The following is a 17,387-nucleotide window of genomic DNA, read 5'->3' as shown; positions in this document are numbered from 1 at the left end:
ACCTGAAACAGAATGCTAGGTCAGAAGACTCACCTGACAGGTGTCCTGTCTTTCATGGAGCTATGCAACCAGCTTATGCTAATGCTACAGGGAAGATGCATTAGCATCCAGATTCTCTATTCCCTTGCCTTCCCACCAATCTCCAGAGGGTACCCTCTATTGGCCCAACTCAATCAGCCATCAGATAGTAAGGGGCTCCTTGAGGCAGGTCAGCAGAGGAGAGAGAGAGGAGAATAGGAAGAAAAGAGAAGAGGGGAGAAGAGGAAAAGGAGGAAGAGGAGGAAAGAGGAGGAGACGGAGAAGAGGAGAAGAGGGATGAAGAGGAGGGGAGAGAGAGTGGGTGAAGGGAAAGAAAGAGGGAAAAGGAGAAAGAGCAAGAGAAAGAGGGGAGAAGGGCGGAGTGGAGGAAGGAGGGAGAGAGGGAGAGCAAAAGGTCCTACACGATCTGGCAGTCAAAGAAAAGGTACAAAGTACCCAAACCATCCAGAGTAAAGTTACCAACAACCCAAGGGACAGCTCTCCCTTCTCCCTTTGTTTCTGGACAAAGGCAGTGGATTCTTTTGCCTGATGAGCTCAAATGACCAATTCCTGAGACACTGGGTTGCAAAGAGAGAAAAAGTTTATTACTAGGCACATAGTAGGAAATGAGATGGCCTACTGGCCTAAAAATCTGTCTCCTCAAACTGTAGTAATTCTGATATTTTATAGCATTAAAAGATGGCAAGCTCTAGGATAAGGAGTTCAATGACCCCAGATGATGTAATTAGAGCATGCAGAGATTCATTACATGCTTAGTCACAAAACGTACCTAAAAAAATATGATGCCTTAATATGATGACGGCATGATTTTTAGTATTATAGTGAGGTGTAGGTGACTTGTAGGTTAAAGTTTAAGCTACTGTGCATATCAGGCGGGCCCATTTTGGTTAGATCCAGTCTTGGTTATCAAGATAACTTTGGATTTGGGCTGGGTTAGTTCTGGGCTGACCCAGGCCCCTTCAGTAAAAGGGGCTGTCTTTAGTGATCATAAACTCTAAAGTCGAAAAAGTGGATAAATGGGTACAAGTTTACAATCACAAGGGCACATGATAAAGACTATACAACCATTATTAGAGATCAAGGCAGCTGGATTGCAATGTAAAGATTTCATGTATTTCCTTCTGCCTACTCTAATATACCAGAAAGCAAAAAGGAGTATCTATATAATAATTCAGCAAACAAAATCATCCCTTAAATCCTAATTTCTCAGTTACAATTACTCCCTTTCATTTGATAATAACCTCTCAATCTTAAGGGATAGCTGGGTGATGACACTTCTAAATACAAGGCTGAAAAGGGGTGTTGTGATTAAAGGGTAAACGATGATGTGATTATGGGATGAAATAACGAAACTCCTCGTTGCCCTTGGAGATTTTCGTATTTCTGGGTTCCAGAGATTATCAGGCACTGGTAACCTGGAGGGTTTAAGTGTCTGAAAAACAAACTTAATAAGTAAAATTTCATAGACCCCAGGACATCTTTCAGGGTTCCACGAATACTGCTGGTTGGGATTTGCCATACTGTGGCAGAGCTTGAAATATCTAGCTGAAACCTGCATAAAAGTAACCTCTTGACTTGATTTGAAATCTCTTAGCCATTGAAACTCTATTTCTTTTCCCCCTTATGGTCCCACAATGCCAGGGCCAGGCTCATCCCTGGGAGTCGTATCTCAAGGTAACAGTGCCAGGTTAACCCCTGAGATTCATGTTCCATGATGTCATCTGTCTCCTGCTACATACATAATAATGTACTTTTTCTCTCTTTGAAACCCCGGCATCTCAGAAATCGGTCATTTGAGCACATCAGTAAAAAAATCCACCGCCTTTGTCTGGTACCACCTTGATGCCCAGTCCAAGCTCCTTAATCAAGGGTGTTTCACCTTCAAAATTGCTCATGTTGTTTGTTTCACCCATTTTTAAAACACCGATGTGCTTTCATACCTGACGGGGAGGAGAGGCAGGCGATTTGAACACAGAAACCACACAGTACTTTCCTTCTAGGGCTCTCACTTCGCAGAATTGCTGAAGGGGTGAATTACATATCTGTGAAGCAACATATATCTAATCACAGGGATTTCTCTTTTGTCAAGGTGTCACATTCATGTAATTTTTGAAGGTCTGCAGTCCCAAGTCAGAAGAAAATCCTGGGATAGGATTGCTGATGAAATTCCTACTTTGAATTCAAATACGCTTCCCAATCGTGGTACCTTCAATTTGCCTTTCAAAATTATTCAGCATCAGAAAAGTAAAAAGCCAGCCTGCCCAGATTCTGCTAAGATTCCCTGGCATTCCCTGGGGTACAGTGGGAAAAGGAAGCCTGGGGGCTACTCTCCACCCTGCCATAGTCCAAGTCACTTAACCTTCCTGGACCTCAGCGTCCACTTCTGTAACTAGGCCTGCTGCACTTAAGATCTGAAAATCCAAGACCCTCTCTGAAAGTTCTCAAGGCAGAAAAGATGGAAAATATGTGGAATATCTTGTTTTATAAATAAGTAAATTCAACTGTTGGGCATATTTATAGTTCAAATACCTTGTCAGCCTCCAAATATGCGTGTTTGGGAATCATCGTATTTAATTGCTACTTTAAAAAGGTTTAAGTTTGCTGATGATAGAAGAGAAAAGTTTGAGTCTTAGATTACACCCATCAGTCAATGATCCTTTGTTAGAGCATTTCAAAACATTATATATTGATTCAAATTAATGGACTCCATATCAAAGGCCAGTGAACATAGTTTGGCACAGTCTGAGAGCTTATGGACACAATTACCGACTTGAGCTCCAAAAATACAGCACAATTACACTGCAACACATGCGTCAAGTCACTTGTCACTTCGATTAAGAAAAAATCTAATGATATCACACGGCACACATTTTTTAATGAGAAAAATTACAAGATACCTAAAGTATGAGAGACTCCATTTTCCACGGGGAAATTTGGAAAAAGAATTAAGGTAAAACAACTTTCCAAAGGCAAAATAAAATTTTCAGCATAGCTCTGAGTTGTACCCAAAGCAAATTATTGCCAGAAAGTAATATGGCTCTGATAATTAGACCTGATTGGGGTTTAAATTAAGCAGGGGATACACGAGATTCTTCAGAGCGGTTTTGATTTGTTTCGTCTGCTCTGGCAGACTTGGGGAAAATGGTCAGGGTCCTGGGAAAGGGGAAACAGCCTGGCATTGCAGGCTGGGATAGGATGCTTTTAACATCTTGCCATCTTGCAGTTGCTTATCACATAGATGCATTTGTGAAACAGATGAAGGAGCTATACACATGCTCCAGTCACAACTACATAATCACAATTACAACACTGCACAACTGAAATAAGGCTGCTAGCCCATAACACAATGGTGACCACGTCTTCTACCGCAGATGTCATCACTGTTCATCGCTGAGTGAGATGCAGAGATGAAAGGTCATCTCGCCATCGCTCCCTCTTATTAATAAAGCCCTGATGCTGAGAAGATGTCAGCTTGGTACACCTTAAACATTACAGGTAAAATCATATTCAGGTCACATTGCCCTAAATTTAGTCTCTACTCTAACCAAAACTTACTTTTACCTGGAAAATGTAAAAAAAAATTTATTTTGGTTTCTCCGCAGTAGTTCCCTCGCGGGCTGTGGCCCTGTGGGGCACAGGCTGAATGTATGGAAGACATGGGACCAAAACGGAACTGTCCGAGAGACCCGGGACATCTGCGTTCTGGCCCCACTGCCTAGCAGAGCCTCAGTTTCCCCATGTGTAAGATGGCAATGACAGCAGCTGCCTTCATACGGGTAAAATAAGGTCGCGTACATGCCATATTCAGCATGTGCCAGGGACAAGTAAGCACTTAACAAGTATTGCCGATTAGTGGTGTAAATGTTTCCCATTAACTCTTGATTTATGGTGTCTCTTGCATTGAACCAAAATTCACTTCTAGTTGTGAATGCCCCATAACTGATTTTGTGAGGTCTGGGGGCATTTTCCATAATTGTTTTGAATGAACAGTAACAGTGCTTACATAGTGGCTTTGGGCTCTGCGTGAGCTCTGGGCTTTTAGGGAAGCACTGCGGGCTCAGACCCCCATGTTCATATAAAGAAACCCCACAGAGAAGGATACAGTTGATATTTCCAATTACCCAATTTAAAGGCAAATCCTGGGTGGGCCATGGTGGCTCAGGGGCAGAGTTCTTGCCTGCCGTGCCAGAGACCCGGGTTCAATTCCGGGTGCCTGTCCATGTAATAATAATAACAATAATAATAACAACAACAGTAATAATAATAAGGCAAATCCTATGCTGGCCTCTTTGAGAATAACTGCACAATGACCACAGACTAGAAACAGGTCAGACTGCCTCATAGCCTTCGGAGCAGCAGACTCTGGCACTGCTTTTTGTTAGCCCCCAAGTCATGTATACTGATTGTGTTATGAAAAAGTCATCTGTCCACAGTGGCTCCCCATGCTGCCAGCGCACTTCCACTCCGATTGTCCCAGACGCCCGGTGGAATGCAAAATAGGAAGGAAACACGCTCAACAATCAATGAACCATGTATTTTTTGGCTTTTGGTTTTTTTTTAAGTTAGAGGATGGGAAGTGGTGGGAGAGTGAGGCTGAAGCACGGGTGGGGGGAAGTGGTGGGAGGGTGAGGCTGAAGCGCGGGTGGGGGGACAGAATGAGGGCAGATGGCAGAAGGAAGTGCTGAGTAAGTAAGGAGAACAAGAAAGTCTGTGGATGAAAAAGGACCCCAGCGAAAGAAGGAAAAGGTGCTCTGTGCCAAGAAAAACGTACTAGCCTTATGCAGCTGAAACAGATATTTAAGGAAATAATGGTAAGACTTTTGTCTTTAACTCCTGAATACTTAATCCTGAAATAATGATTTCTAAAAGAATAAGGGATGTATTCCAAGACTTACAGCTGGAAGCAGCACTTCTCTCAGTACGAACTTCTCTTCTTGTACAACAGTAAAAGCCAGGATAGCATATCTTATTGCTTCTATCACACTGCAGGGCCCATAAAAGAGGGCAAATATTCTACAGGATGCACGAAATTTTAACTTAATTTAGCACACTTACTATGTGCTAGCTCTCTCGTTCTCTGCACGCATAAACTAACTGAACTCCCCATCACAGTGGGCTCTGTGATTAGCCTCATTTTATGGATGAGAAGATAGAGGTATAGAGAGGTTAAAAATTTGCCTTAGGTCACAGAGCTAGTAAGAAGTGGAGGCAGAATTCAAATCAAGGCAAACTGGCCACAGAGTCTCTACTCTCCAGCAGTACTTCATACAGCCTTCCACTGGTCATAACTGATCAATAATAAAATACATCACACCTCTTACTCATTTATCCATTTGGTCTTTGGACTTCAGTAACCTAACACATGCTAAGATGTTCTGAAAGGACATACAAACCTTGCTGCTCTATTAACCCAAGTCCAATTCTAAGAGAGCCACAGAGGTGACCTTCAGTCACAGTCACGTCCCAGCTTCCGGGAGCAAGAGTCCTTATGCAGCAGGCACACTAACCGCTGCCCCCAGTGTCACCCACACCCCAAGGGGTGTGAGATGCTCAGGGACTCTGCGGTCCTCATTAGGTGACTCTTCTCTTTGTATTTTAATCACTCATTTCCTGTGACACTGCACTCAGTGACAGCCTTCACACAGCTTCCTGGAAACCAGCAGTCATACTTTCATTCACTCCTCAGTTACTTTTGCCTTTGGATTACTACTGAATTTAATTTAAAAAAAAAAAAAAAACAGCACATGGTAAAACAGAAAATGCTCCTTGGAAAACTGTTACATGATCTAAATAGATCAAGTTGAAGAGTCAGCCAAAACAAAGTTTTCCAACTCAGGTCTCGTCATTGTTGGTCCAGGAGAAAGGACCCTAGAACCACAAATAGTGTCTCAAAAAAAGAAATGCAGAAAATAATGGTCAACTCTGAATTCAGAGGTCTGGCACCCGAGTCCTGTACAACACACGGGTACACAGCCCCATTGTCAGGACAAACCCACAGTTTTAAATAATTCTAAAAACCCCTGTGACTCCCACATTCGTATCTCTTCTGCAAATCTGTATTTTCAAAGCCTGTTGGATATCCGCCCTCTCTCTTTAATCTGTCAAAATTCAAGCTTCCCACCTTCCCTCTCTCCCAGAAACCTGCCTCCTCTGGCAGCCAGGCTTTTATCAGTTTCCATTCACAAATTAGGACCCTGGGTCTCTGCATCCAACCATCAGACCCTACCCATTCTTCCTTCAGAACCATCTCTAGACTCAATCTGCCCCAATTCCAAGCTACAGTCCAAGTTTTAGGCCTCCTTATCTCTCACTAGGACTCCTGCAGTAACTTACTAACAGGATTTCCTGCCTGACCTCCCCCTGCTTCTAACCCAGCCTCCACCATGCTGCCACAGCCAGCTGCCTAAAATACAGAGCTGCCTGTTGCCTTCAGAGAAAAGCCCAAACTACCTAGTATGATATTCATTTAAACTTAATCCCAAATTCATTTTTTGTGCCAACTATTGTCATTTTCCCTCCTTTCTGCTACAAACAAATCAACCCTACAGCCATATTAGACTATATACCACTCTCCCAACATACTCCTTTATGACTCTTAACTTGCCTTCTGCTTAAAATGTCCTCCTCTCTCTCTCTGGCTGGTACAACTCTACTCACTTTTCAAGATCTAAGTCAAATATCAAATTCTGTTTCTGAGACCTCTCAATTCCCTGCCTACAGGAGGAATAATTCCATCCTCTGTGTTCTCATGGCACTGGATGCAAACCAAGAATGAAGTCTGGAGTATGTTTTAGTATAGTTAATTGTTTACATAGGATTCTCCTTTTTTATTGAGTCACGCTGAGAGCAATATCCATGTGTACTCACCTTTGTAGCTCCAACCTTCAGTACAGTGCTTCATGCCTAAATTGTTTACATCTTCAAGGAACTAACAATCTACTATGAAAGGTAAAACATGCATAAATAGCCAAGACAAGGGAGGAAATGATAAAGGCAGAAGAAAATGTGCAGACAATAGGCTATGAAAATTCTCCCTTTTTCTGAGAAGGCTCATCATCTGACCACATTTCAAGTTTTCAAGTTCAAGGTGAGGGTTTAGATCACCAAAGTTATTCTGCCACTAGCCCCAGAACCAGCAGCCAGTGCAGAGGGCTAAGTTCCTTTTTATTAAGACAAACTCAGCCCCAGAGCTAACACAAGTGGCAACCTATCTCTCAGGGTGACTTGGGGTCCACAAAGACCCCGAGGATTCAGAAGATGCCCAAAGTCTCCATAGATTCTGGATGCATTCCAGAACTCCCTAATTCTTACCACTGTTCTCAATGGCATGATTGGAAAAGTATCAAGAGACAAAAGTATGTAACTTTTACATGACTTCAGAAGTAGCCAAACTTCTTGAAATGCATCATTTCATCTGGTCTTCACAAGGTACCTCTGAAAACCATCTATCGTTGTCAAGTCACAAACGAGGTTTAAAGCTAAGCACACTGCTCCAGTATCTCAGGGGTGACTTTATGGTAGTTCTCAAGAAGATAAACAAGGTCCTTTAATTCCTGCCTCAGCTTCAGAACTACAGGGACTGATTTACTGTCTCTGAGAGGCCATTTAAATTCTGCAGAGCAGAGAGAAAAGTGCCTGGACACATACAAGCCAAAGAGCCCCTTACCCAAGTTCTAAATGGACACCATACGCCCGTCCTCTTACAACGTCAGATACAGAGTTAAAAGGGCACACATGGGGCTGTGGGTGGAAAAATGGAGAAGAGGAATAATAGAGAGCATCCTGACGTTCCACTTGAGACATCCAAGAGACAATGCAGTAAAAAAAAAGTAGATTTAAGAATTCTAATCAAAACGGCAGATTGAGCTGATGACTATCCTCATTCTATACTCTCTCTTTCCTAAAAAAAAAAAGCGCAAAAATAGAAATATAGCATAAAGTATAACAAAATCCTCAGGTACTGGAAAGGAAGAGAGAATTTCAAGTTAGGACAGCGAGTGAGAGTTGACACTTACTAGGCTCTCAGAATACAGGAATGAGATACGGGTTTTAATAGCAGAGAGCCCATGTTCTAATGGGGCAAGGAACCCAGATCACAGGTGCTGTGCACACAGCCAGCCACAGCTAAGCTACCTGCATGGGGCAAATATCAGGAAGGCCTTTTATCACCCATCACAAGGAAACTAGAAAATGTCACCCTAGGATCATGGATTGAAAACCTGCCATCTATAAGAAACTGAAGCAGAAGGCTACACCACACAAAGACGTGGGGGTCTAAATTGAATTCCCATAGTTCCCACTCTGAGAAAGTTATCAAAAGCAAGAAATTAATCTAAAGCTAGGCCCAGAAATAGAGAAACCTCCATTACAGCAGCAAGAGCCAAACCACACTGTCAGACTCAGAAGCTGGAGCAACCAAGTCTCCCCTAGAAAGTGACCCTGCTAAAGACGAGTTTATAGTCACAAACTGCACCTCATAGGAAATAAACTGCCTTAGGAAAGTAATCCGAGGGATTTACCAGGACAACTATCTGAAGGATATGTAAAGTTGGTACGTTTGAAATGTTCAAAAAGCTAAAGGGAGTGAAATGTAAAATGATGAGAGAATGAAGTAGAGAGATTTTTAAATATAGCCAAATAGAAAGTCTGAGAATACATAACATAGTAATTGAAATTAAAGAGTTCCAAGTATGAGTTGAACCACAGACTAGAAAAAAGGGAAGTTATTAGTAAACTGGAAGCTGAATATACAGAAAACAACCAAAATGAAACATAACGAGATGCAAAGTAAGAAAAATAAGTACAGACGTGGGAGAACATCTACCATACTACAACAACATTATAAAACAGGTTTTTTAAAATGTTTACAATAGAGGAGATTTTAAAATAATCAACAAAATAGCAAATACATTTTAAATGTTAAAAATATAAACATTTCAAAATTGTTTTTTCTTTAACATTTTAGTGTGGAAAATTTCAAATATGTTCAAAGAAAAGAGAACATAAATATACTGAAATTCCATAAACCTACTACTCAGCTTCAAAAATTATCAACTATTCTTTTTTTATCTTTATCTCTATATTACCTACTCTAACTAAATTACTTTATTATTTCAATAATAATATACATAAATGTATCCATAGCTTTATCAAAATATACATTTCACTAATGCCAGAAAGTTCTCGCATGATTCCTTCCCAATCATTCATACACATGCACTCCACACAAGGCAACCACTGTTTCGATTGTTTATTTTTCGCATGGGCAGGCACTGGGAATTGAACCCGAGTCTCTGGTATGGCAGGCGAGAACTCTGCCTGCTGAGCCACCGTGGCCCGCCTGGACTGTTTTTACCTTAGATTATTTTCTGCCTGTTCTAGAACATACAGCATAAAATCTCTAGTGTCCAGTTTCCTTTGCTCAGTATAGTATCTGTGAGATTCATCCACGCTGTTGTGTATATCAGGAGTTAGTTCAGGTAATAGCTAGGGATTCCAGTACAATATTTAGATAGAAATATTGCCTAGGGGGAAAATGTTAAGCCTTTCACTATTGAGAGTATAATATTTACAGTCAGTTCCTTTGTAGATTTCATTTATCAGGCTGAAGAATTTTCCTTCTATTCCCAGTTTGATGAGCATTTTTATCATAAATAGTTTTGAATTTTGCCAAATACTTTTCCCGCATCTTTTAAGATGATCATATGGTAATAACATTTACTACTTTTGAATGTCAAACCATTCTTGAATTCTTAGAATAAACACTACTTGGTCATACTGTGTTACCTTTTTACTTTATTGCTAGATTCTATTTGATAACACAATAAGAATAATGGGCAAAAGATATGACCCAACAAACGAGAGAAGATGAAACCCAAATGCCTACTAACCATAAAACGATATAAAACTTTTTTAGTATAATACAAAGTGAAATAGCAAAATAATTACTTTATACCGTTCAGAATAGCAAAAATTTAAAAAAGTCTCAAACATAACGTGTTCAAATCCCATGTGAAAGAAAACAGCAACTGTTGGTGGAAATACACTATGTTTCAACCACTCTGACAAGTCATTTGGCACTATTCGTTAAGGCTAGAAATAGGTATATCATACAACCCAAGAAGCAATTCTGCTTCTTGGCACATATTCTAGAATAATCCTTACAAAGGGGAAACAAGAAATCCATACATGGATATCCACTGAAGCACTGCTTAAAATAGTGAAAAACTAGAAACAACAAACATGTTTAGTATTAGAAGAAAAAATAAAGATAATGTGGAATGTGCATAAAATGAAATACTAACTAGCATTTAAAATGAATGAATTAGAACCATGTGAATCAGCACAGACATATATAAAAACAATTCTGAGTAAAAACAAACAAATTACAAAGCATATATGAGAGCATAAAAACACAAACAGAATATACAACATCAAATTTATGACGGTGGTTGCTTCTGGGGGCAGGGGGTAAGGAGAGAAGGAGGAAGGGGCTGCGATGGGTTTCCCGGCAGTTCTATTTCTTCTGTGTTTTACGGTCGTTTTTGTTCTTCTTGTAATGTCCAATGCTTTCATTAAAAATATTATCTGAAGAAAAATGACCAAAATGTAAAAATCTCATAATTCTAGGTGACTGGTACGAAGACTTTGTTATATCATTCTCAACACTTTTCCGTACTTCACAGACTTTTCAAATTTTTTCAAGACCACAATTAACAGCTGGTCATATCATCATAATACTTGTCTAGGTCAATATTTAAAACCAGGACACTGCACTTTCATAAAAAATACAATCAAAAGATCTTCCTACAAAAAGCGGTACATAAAGGTTGTCTTTGGGCAAATGCACAGTATTTGATTCAAGACCAGATAAAAACGAAATCAGATTTAAAACGAAAGGCAATCAGGCAGTGTGTCCTCCTGATAAAGACGACAGTCAGGAAATTTCTGATCTTTTCCTCCAGATAACATTGACATTGATGGCACATGTGAGGGCAATGAAAAACTCTTCAAAACTAAGACCGAGACCTCATTTTAATTTGTTCAAGTGGAAAGAGGAACTAAAATAAAATAGCATAAAACTTTCAGTAATTACTATGCAAACAGATTTATCTTTTCAAGTTCCAGACGAGGCCTCACCTGCCTTCGACCTTCCTCACTCTCCCTTCCTGATCATCATGGTCTAAGGCCCTCCCTGGGGGCGAACCTCAGCCCCACTCTGCAAGCAGAGCAGACACTTCATGGGAATGAATCTTATCCCTCAGTCACCCTCTGGTACAGCCCCAGCTGCAGAGGTAAGTTCAAGTAAGCTCACACTTTGGCTGTACTAACGGCGTCCTCCTTCAAACACCAACATCACAACTTTTCTCCCTCCACACCAGGCCTTCTTTAAGACGATGGGAATCTTCCACGTCCAGAAGTGAGCAGAGTGGAAGAATTCTATCTCTAGGACAAGCATCAACCAACGAGGATGTACAAAGACTCAAACTTCCTTTAGAAGACCTTCCATTGGACAGTATGGGAAGTTTTCTTTCAAGGTACCTCTCAGGAGCTCCTGGTGGAAGCAGATTCCCATTGCCCATTCCAGCAACCTTCATAATGCAACCTGTTAGTGCCTTTTCTTCTTTCATAATTCTTCTCTCTCACCCCTGCTTCCTGATATCACTTCCCAAGCTACCTGCCCTCAAACCCTCAACTCCAACTCAGCTTTCAGGGGAACACAAATTCAAAGAACAAGCACTATCCAATCCATCTCTAAATGCATCTTTTCTAAATCACATATTAGACAATTTATCAAATATTTAAGTGCCAAAGAGCATACATACTGCAGACATAAAACTAAACAAGACAAGTCATTGTCATCAAGCAGCTCACAAATATAGTAAGGAAGAATTCACATACACACACACTTGTAACAGTGTGACGCAAGCTAATGCCCAAGGCATGTAAAAGGCATAGCAATTTGCTGAAGGGGAGGATGCTTACTTCTGCCAGTGGAGAGGTTCCCAGAGCACAATCTTTCCTTTCTGACTGTGGTAGACCGCACTGAGGATAATTCCCAGTGATTCCTGGCTCCTGGTGAAACCCCCTTGAGTGTGGACAGACTTAGTGATTTGCTTCTAAAGATGAGCAATATTACAAAAGTGATGAGATGACACTTCTAAGATTAGGTTATGAAAGACCGACTTCCATCTTGCTTGCCATCTCTTATTCTCTCACTTTCTCACTCTGATGGAAGCCAGCTGCCATTCTGTGAGGCTCACATTATTATAAGGAACTGAGGGCAGTCTCCAGAAAATAGCCAGCAAGAAACTGAGAGCCTTGGTCCAACACCTTCAAAGAACTGAATCCTGCCAATAGCCACTCAATTGAGCCTGGAAGCAAATCCTTCCCCAGCCCATGCGCTGAGATGAATGCAGCCCCAGCCACACTGGACTGGGGAAGATCTCAAGTCTGAGGGCCCAGTTAAGCTCCACCCAGATTCCTGATCCACAAAAACTGTGACATAATAAATGCTGTTTTAAGCCACTAAGTTTTGAAATATTGTTATGCAGTCATAGATAACCAACACACACACTAATCATGAATAAAAGTCACCCTTGATACAGAGGATAGTCAGGCAAAGCATGTTTGCTGTCTAATTCTTGCTCTTTCACTTGTTATCAGTCAATAACACTGAATAAACATTTACTATATGCCAGGCACTGTCGACACAAAAGTTAATTTCCAAAAAGCAGTCTCTGCCTTTTTGGACAAAGGCAAGCTCACAAAATTTATGGTGCACATATTTATGCAGCTTCACTAACTTATTTTAAACTATGACTTATAAATGTTTAATTTCTGCTGACTGTACAAGTAATTTATTAAATATATAATTAAAATGTCTTTGCTATATTAATGGACTTTATGTTTGATGCAAAATACCTAAAGGCTTATTCCATCTGTTCAAGATATGCTATATATTTAGAAAAGTATCTGATTTTTCTTCTCCACAAAAATTCTTACAGGAATTAGGCCTTTTCCTTCCATTCATTGAAAACACTATTCACACAGGCAGAAAACCAGTGGAGAAGTGAGTTGGAAAACTTCATGTCCAATCATGCTGTAATATTTTCCATATCAAATACTGGGAAGTCTATGTTCTCCTCCTCTTATTCTCTGGTGAGATTCTGTAATCTCTGTACAAACTCAGGATAAATATTTAAACATTACTCAATAATACTGCGTATTTGAGACTTCCATCTTTTGTGATAGAAATTTTTTCCTTCATAGGATACTAACTAAAAAGGACAAATGGGGAAAAAAATAGGAGAGTTTTTTGGTACTTATTCATTCAATTTTTTCTTTAGTCCTATACTTTTTTTTTTCCTTTTTTTTTTTGGCATAGGCAGGTTCCGGGAATTGAACCCAGAGCTCCGGCGTGGCAGATGAGAATTCTGCCCCTGAGCCACCACTGCACCGTCCCCTATGTATTTATTTTTTTAAGTGCCATCATTTTCCCACAGCATCATAAGCTTTGGGACTACTTAAAGAAATATGACCATTTGGAATAATTAGAAGAAGAAAGATATGGGGAAATGAGTTTTCAGTGATGAGTTTAAACACACACACACATTTCCCTATCAAATCCCTACGTCTATACAAATTAAACTATCTAAGTAGGTCTTTCGGAATACTAAGATGGCATACTGGTTTTGCAGGCTTTTTTAACTTGTCTCTATTACCTTCCCACTAGTACATTCTACTTTGACCCAGCATGGTTCAAGAAAATGTTAAATTTCACTAGATGCAATACTTTGACCCTCTACCAGACATGGATTAAGGCCAAACACCAAGGAATATCAAAACCAGTGCAGAGAAAAACAACCATCTTGAGATTTATTGACTTCCCATCTCTGAGAGTCACTCTGGGTTTCAATCAAGGTTATTAAGGAGCGTTTGCCATTCAATTCTCTTTCCTAATTTCGGATGGGATGACATTGTGCTTGTTTAGGTTTGCTAAAGCTGCCAGAGTGTAAAATATCAGAAATGGGTTGGCTTTTTAGATGGGGGTTTATTAGGTTACAAAATGATCATTTCAAGGCCATGAAAATGTCCAAATTAAGGTATCAAGAGGAAGATACCTTCTCAGAGGAAAAAGGCTGCTGGCATCGGGGTTCCTCTGTCACACAGGAAGGCACATGGTGCTATTTGCTGGTCCTTCTCTCCTGGATTCTGGTTTTAAAATGGCTCTCTCAAGCTCCTGTGGGGACTTCTTGCTTCTCCTGGGGCTTTTTCACTCTAAACCCTCTCTCAGTTTCATCCATCCTTTATCCTCTCATAAAGGACTCCAGCAGGAGATTAAGACCCACCTGGAAAGGGCTGGGTCACCCCTCCATGGAAACAATCTATCCAAACAGTTCCACCCACAATAGGGACCTCTGTCCTCACAGGGATGGATTAATAGAATAGGGGCTTTTCTGGGGTGCAAAACTGATTCAAACCAGCACAGCACTCTTCCTATCCAACCTATCCTATTTTCTGCATACCTCTTTCCTTAGTCACTAAAAAGATTATTGCAGGAATTCTACTTAGGCAGGGAAGGTACTTTATACTTTATTAGGATAGGATTTGAAGATTACTGACATGCAACCACTGCACACAATTGCGCTTTGTGAACTTGCAAACACATTTTCTGTAACAAACATTCACCTGTGCTTCTAATTTTGGTTAAAAATAATGCTTTCCAAATTACAATCTAAATAATTTCAGCTGTGCAAAATGTCTTTCCGTTCAAATCCTCCTCTCCAAATCACTTTGGAATAAGAAAAAGCTGGACTAGGTTATGGGGAGGTAAGTATAGGCTGTGAAGCCAAAGAATTACAAGTTTGTTTCCAAAAGACAAGCACTATGATGTCAATTTGCTGAATATCTCTAAGCCTCAGTTTCCTCTTCTATAAACTAGGGTTAACAATGCCTCACTAAATTTCCTTGAGGATTAAAGCTAACATACATAAAGTGTCTAGCACAGCATCTAACATTTAGTAAACATCCACTAAAAACTATGGTAGGTTATTATAATGTGTTTTCAAAATATTTCACTGGACTGAGCCCAATACTAGAACTGTTAAGAGAAACTATTCAATAAAAATAATGGGGGTTTGACTAGTGTTAGATAACCTCACCGGGCTGTAAAATGAGAGAACCAGACTAGATAATCCTTCAGAAATTTTCTAACTCTAGCATAAATAATATAATAAAAATGACGATACTTCTTAGAGAGTATGAAAGCAGTCAGAAGGAAAAGTATACACGGCAATGTTCTCAAAAAGAATTATCCCACAATTAGTTACCGCTCCCCTTCAGAAGGAAATCTGAACAAAGGTAACGTAGATACAAGGACTCACCAGAGAGAGCGAGTACACACACTATAATAACCCAGTGATTTGTGGCACTAATAAAAATAAAAACGGTTTTCTATATGTTGCAGAGGTTTTTAAAAACATTAAGAAAACTGTTACTCTAAAGAGTCATTTCCCAAGGAATGAAAGTGACAGCAGGCTAGGACAGTATCTCACGCAAATTAAACTGTTCTGTAAGAGCAATGATGCATCTGAGGCTACTTGCAACACCCTCATGGTTCCTGCCACGGGTATTAAATTTTGTGAAACAAAAATATGAAACTTAGGTGTCAGCCAAACTTGCCTGGCAGCCTAATCAATTAGGCTGCTGCCCCTGCCCACAGTCCGACTAAGTCCTGGTTAAGAAGATACCGCACAGATTCTTTTTCTCTTCTCCCAGGGTTTCTGCAGAGCCTTTGGATGGGTGGGCGTGTGGGTGGGTGGGTGGGTGGGTGTGTGGGTGGATGCGTGGGTGGATGCGTGGGTGGGTGGATGGGACGTGGGTGGGTGGATGGATGCGTGGGTGGGTGGGTGGGTGCGTGGGTGGGTGGATGGGGACGTGGGTGGGTGGGTGGATGGGGCGTGGGTGGATGCGTGGGTGGGTGGGTGGATGGGTGCGTGGGTGCGTGGGTGGGTGGATGCGTGGATGTGTGGGTGGATGGACGGACAAATGGACCGACAAGTAGATAAGATTGTGTTTCTTACACACACACAAGGGCCCAAAACTGGGTCAAGATCCATGTTGGCCTAAAATCCCGTTGTTTTCAGAATGATTTTAAGCCACTCTAAATTATAAGACAGAGATTACCATCTACGGGGAATTGTTTTCTGGCATGCAGTGAATATAAATACTGCCTAAACAGCCTCTACTGGTGGGAGAAATCGTTGGCCCATTCCAAGAGAAGCTTCTTCCCAGTTGGAAGCAATTTTGCAGGGTTTTTTTTTTCCTTAAAAGCACTTAAAACAGATTCTTTGTAAATGTTTTTTTCTTAGTGCCTAGATTTGAAAGGAATTACAAACTCAAGGTTCAAAAGTTAGTTCTGGTTTCCAGATATGTTTTGTTTGGGCTTAATGTTTCCATCTGAAAATGGACTTTGAATGCCTTTCAGCAGGGCAAATGCTCTTCAGTTCGAAGACCCCAATATCCCCTGTTGGCTCTGTGGGTCTTGCACTCATACCTTATCTGTCTAGCCCTACAAGGCATTTTAGTATACCTACATCACAAAATTAAACAATAAAGAAAAACACATACATTCAAATTCTAGAAAGCACAGGGTGGGACAGGCATTTGGAATTACCAAGTTAAATCAGAGACTCAAACAAGGATATGAACAAACTTCGTAAAACAGGATCAACTGTGTTAGACAAGGACTAGCCTCATATTTAAACTATAATGGTCTGATGTGGCCAAGGGAAGCAGAAACCCAAAATAAGCCCATGGCCCATGCAGGAAGACACAGATACAGGGGAAAGGAGGGTTCAACTAGGAAAACACCTAGATTCTGATATTTACTATTTAGGTAACTCCAGTTCAGTCACCTTAGTTCTCTGAAACGCAATGAAGGAATGAAGGTGAAGTCTATGGTTTCTCTGCTGGACTTAAAATTCTATGACTTTCTATATTTAAGTACATCAAAGTTCAGCTGTTTTAGAAAAAGGGACACTTTTTTTTTTTTTTAACAGAAAAGCTCTAAACCCAGACCCTGAAAGAGCAACAGAGAAACTCAACAGCAAATCAGGCCATTTCTTTACCTGGCTTCCTGCAGCAAGTCACAGGATATGCAGGAATAAGAGTGCAGAATTTATCATTTTATTCTGGCTGATGTAACCACTATAAATGATTGCCTTACGTCTGTGAGGTAATATGCTTTTGCCAAGGATCTCATTAACATCTGCACAGACATTGAGAAATTCTCCTTTGTTTCACACATAGCCTTTGTCCAGTTATATCTCTTTTAGAACTTTCTG

The 17,387-nt window shown here is 40.5% G+C and overlaps 1 protein-coding gene across 22 annotated transcripts in view; it reads right to left on the bottom strand.

Annotated features, from left to right (window-relative positions):
- Positions 1-17,387, bottom strand: part of MAST4 (microtubule associated serine/threonine kinase family member 4) — a 632,749-nt gene that overhangs the window by 342,512 nt on the left and 272,850 nt on the right. The window lies entirely within an intron of this gene.

The sequence above is a fragment of the Tamandua tetradactyla genome, chromosome 9 (genome assembly GCF_023851605.1).
Source record: "Tamandua tetradactyla isolate mTamTet1 chromosome 9, mTamTet1.pri, whole genome shotgun sequence".
In the NCBI taxonomy this organism is placed as follows: Eukaryota; Metazoa; Chordata; class Mammalia; order Pilosa; family Myrmecophagidae; genus Tamandua; species Tamandua tetradactyla.
The sequence above is the reverse complement of the archived record's forward strand: the minus strand, read 5'-3'. Positions and strand labels throughout refer to the sequence as shown.